The 4,586-nt window shown below is 27.7% G+C and overlaps 1 non-coding gene across 1 annotated transcript; it reads left to right on the forward strand.

The window, feature by feature from the left end:
* The first annotated feature begins 398 nt into the window (after nt 1-398).
* On the forward strand, nt 399-469 carry Trnag-ccc (transfer RNA glycine (anticodon CCC)). The gene has a single exon. It is a non-coding gene; the product is annotated as a tRNA-Gly (tRNA).
* Nucleotides 470-4,586: the final 4,117 nt, after the last annotated feature.

Below are 4,586 nucleotides of genomic sequence, written 5' to 3' on the forward strand. Positions count from 1 at the left end.
ACAAATATCTTAAAATAAACTTTTTTTTTTATTTCTATAAAAAGGTAATGTCATTTTCCATAGCGCAGATAGCATTATAAGATACTGATAAAATTTCTTTTTTTAAGGAATCAAAAAGTTTTATCAAAATTTAAAGGGACGCAACAATTAAGCGAGATCTAACGCTCTTCACTTCACTTTACAGAAATCAAGAGGATACAAAGAATAATGAAGTAACCCTGTTAAAGCGAAATAATCAATAGCATTGGTCAGCTAGATTAGAAGCAATTATTACATCATTTTCAATTGTAACAACTGCAGAATTGTAATCAAAACATTTTTTACATGTTATATATATATTAAACTAAAAAAATTGGAAGTTTTCACAAACATCATCGAAAATTCTTCTTCCCTGGCAAGCGCCGCTGGTGTAGTGGTATCATGCAAGATTCCCATTCTTGCGTCCCGGGTTCGATTCCCGGGCGGCGCACTTTTATTTATCGATTGAGACGTCCTATAATTTTACTTCCAGCTAAATAATATAAAGAATAAATATCTTATTCAATATTCTTACAAGTTAATCAAGGCACGGTCTTTGCAATTTATAATTTAGATATTTCTGCTTCTAAGAAAAAGTAAGCTATTTCTCCTAACAACAATTTTTTATTATATCTTTCGTTTAAAAAAAAGTAACAAAAATTAATAAAAGCCCTCTTTAAAAAAATATATATATATATACTTTTCTAAATATATTTATTAGCAAAATTTGCAGTACATTTTCTCCCCTCCCTATCAGTTTTTCATTTTAAATTCTTTATTATAAATGTTTTAAAATATTGAAATCATTATTTTTCTGAACACTAACAGGCGATTCCAATCTTATCAAACTATAATTTAATTGTATAATTAACCGAATAATAAAACTTTCAAAATCTTGAAATATTGTAATACCATCAAAATCATACAAGTATACAAAATTACAAAACTTTCGCTCGAAAAATAAATGACATTTTAAAACATTTAATTTTTATGAATGTAAAATTACTTTAATTACGAGTGTAAAAGGCAAATGATAGCTGCATATTGAGCTTCCTCTAGTTAAATTAAATCTGGAACTAAAACGCTTTTAGCAAAAGTAGCCAATTTTTTTATCGCCAAATTATTTATCCTCGGGTATATACAGAGAGAAGAGTCAATAAAGTTATCTTAAACCCTGTAATTTCAAAACAGACTCGCATATCCTGAGAAGAAAGTGTAATTATAATTAAGTACTACGCTGATTTTATTGAGACAGATAACACTCCAAGCTGCGAAATAAAGAAGTTACAGAAAATAACTAAAAAATAAGGGAGATCATCCGAAATGCCCAACTATTAAATTGTATGATACATCATAATAAAAACACGAGATAATTTCATGGAATTATATGTGAAATTGGTGAAAATATTTTCGATGAAAATTATAAATTTTCCAGTATTTTGAAAAATGTTTAACCTAAAATTGAAAAAAATGTTGTTTTTTCAGTTTTATCAAGTAGTTTTTCGAATAAAGCAACAGCGAAGTGACATTTAAGCAGCGAAGAAACGTAAAAATAAATAAATCTGAAAAACGCATTGGGGGAATCCAAGGATATATTTTTTAAAAAAAATTCTGAAAGCATTTGAAATTTTTTTTCAAGAAACAGAAATCAATATTTTCAATCACAAATGTCTCCGTCAATGTTAAGGAAACTACACGATGTTTTTCCCTCGGTTTTTATTGTAGTAAAACGTGCATTTTCATTTTTTCATAGTAATGTACTCACTGGACTTGTTGTCTGAGCTCCTTAATTTCTTTGAGTTTTTTTCTAATTTACATATTTCGCTTCTAAGAGCTTTGTAATTTGTCGCAATAAATTCAGCATTGTGGCTTTATTACAGGCAGCAATTAATTCCCTGACTATGTGAGACGCCTTTTTGAATATTAAGGGTTTGATCGTACTTTATCGATCACCCTGTATGTATCAGATTTTAATGATGTAAGTGGATATAGAAGGTCTTTAATGATACAAAAACCGCACATTACATTTTTCATTGTGACTTTGTATGCCTCAAGTAATATACCAATAAGATTCATCGTACTTTAAAAATTGAAGGAACATAATTATATCTTTAAAATTTATCAATTTAGATATTTTGAAATAATGCTGAGATTAATAAACCATATAGCCTTCTTGATATCTAGTATTAATCTAATTGCTCTTCATAAAAACGATTTTCAAAATACATAATTTAGCTTAACATTACTGGCAATGAATGTCATTGAATTTTCAGCGTTAAAATTATTCCTCATTAGTAAAGAAATACTATCCAAGCAATTTTGAAATTTTAATAATACGAATAAGAATAATTTGAGCTTATTCTTCCGTTAACACAATATCACCATCTAAAATTGTATCAATAATTTTATCTAATGTTTCTTTCCAAAATCAACAATAAAAAAAAGATAAATCAGTTATCTGAATACCTTCAAAAGCCAGATAATATCTGAATGTCGGTAAGTTACTTATTTTATCGCAATCGAACAACTTCACTCCATCTTGGAGTCTGACTCCATTCGATAGCAATGTTAATATCTAACCATATATTGATCCCAAACATCGGTGTGACAGATGGTAAACGTAATCCTTCCTGCTGTATTTAGTCAATCCAATCCTGGTAACTAAATGCTGAAATCTATCCACTTCGAGAAGGATGCATTCACTTGCTGAGCAGCAATAACCTAGTAGTCTCAGGTTAGTTAATTAAAATCGTAACTTGAGGTATATTATGCAAATGTGACATATTTCGGTTAATTACATTCTCGGAATTTCTCTGCACAATTTCGTTCCTCAGTAACTATATTAAAATGTGAAGCTCAAGTTTTAAAAGTTTATTTCGGAAGATTTATTATGTATTTTAACATAATGGCAGATGTAATTAAAAGAAGTCAAAATGATATATTTAATATTTTATTCTATTCTTTTTAATTAATCTAATTAATATTTTTCAAACATTTGGGCAAAGTGAAATGCGAATTTCTTTGTAGTGTTAAATAGGGAAGTAGTATTAAAAATAAATAAAAACATCTTAAATATTAATGACAATAATTAAAATAGCACAAGTTAATTTTATTTTTTTTACAATTTTATAACAACGCTTTAGATCTAAGGTATTACAATAAAACTCAAATATACACGCTAAGAAAATAAATGTATAGATTTTTTTGAAACGATGAGTTTTTCATTGAAAATATCCGTCCGAGTATGATTAAGATAAAAATTAAAATAAGTTAAAGTTGATTATAATTGTATATGAGTGAACATCATTTAAAACTGATTTGACTTTTGATTATGAAATGTTTAAACTTGATTCCCCATTATTTCCAATAAATAAAATATAATATTTTTTTTTTGCTATTTTTTTGTAAATATCTGGGAGACCAAGCTTCGTTCGGCATTTTCTTTCTGTAAAATTATGTTTTAACGAAGAAAATATTTCGATATGGAGTTGTTACACTGATAAGGCAAGTTGATTGTTTAATGCAATAATTGCATGTGAGCCGAACGTATTCGGATTCGGATTTGTCGTATCTCACAAAATTTTGAGGCACCAATAGGTTATCCTCCTATGGAAATAACGGAAGAACCATATACATTTACGAGATGGCGCTATATGACCTAGTCAGCATGAGAGCAGATAAAAAAAGGATGTAATAGTTATGAAAAATTATTTTTTTTACTGCAAAATCACGATTTTTTTTTCAGGAAAGATACCTATAAAGATAAATTTAAATGGCAAACCTTATAATAAATCTAAAATTTATTCCAAATATTTAGAGCCGTTGCCGAGATACATGAAATATATTAGAATTGCTCGTTTAAAGTTATAAGATATAAAAAGGTTTTCAGGAAATACGGTTCTTTATACACAATAAAATGATAATGATTTCTTTAAATCCTTTAAAAGAATCTTAATCAATTAACTTTATCATAAAAGACTATGTCCAAATAGAAAACAAATTAGAAGCACAATTAAGCTTTTAGTGCATCTTTGATGCAATGGGTTTGTGAGTCTTATTGGCGCAAGAGTTTGATGCAATGGGAATTAACTCCATTAGAAATATTCTTGTGTTCAATAAATAATGCAGATATAAAGAGACAAACTACATTGTTTTATGGCTATCACAATTTGATAACTTAAAATACATTTAGGGAAACTTAAGCAAATTATGCATAAGAGAGTTAATTATAATTGTTGATTGTCAATATTCCGTCCATACCAGCTGATCCTCAAATGTGTTTAATATAAATTAATATTTTAATTTACAAAAACTAAGATTCTAATAATACAAATGATTTATTCCTATTTTTTATGCCATAAGGAGTATTTTTTTTTATTAAAATCGATTTGATATTCATTTAAACAATATTGCAACTTTATGTTATTACATTACGAGATTTAAATTTGGCGCTGTCTATTGTATGTTTTATACAAAATGTGGCACATTATGTGACATGTGTGCCTTATATGTTTAGCGAGATAGCAGAGCTATTTTTCATACACTGTTAATTCTCTTGTGCAGATGGT

Source organism: Argiope bruennichi, chromosome 8 (genome assembly GCF_947563725.1).
Source record: "Argiope bruennichi chromosome 8, qqArgBrue1.1, whole genome shotgun sequence".
Lineage (NCBI taxonomy): Eukaryota > Metazoa > Arthropoda > Arachnida > Araneae > Araneidae > Argiope > Argiope bruennichi.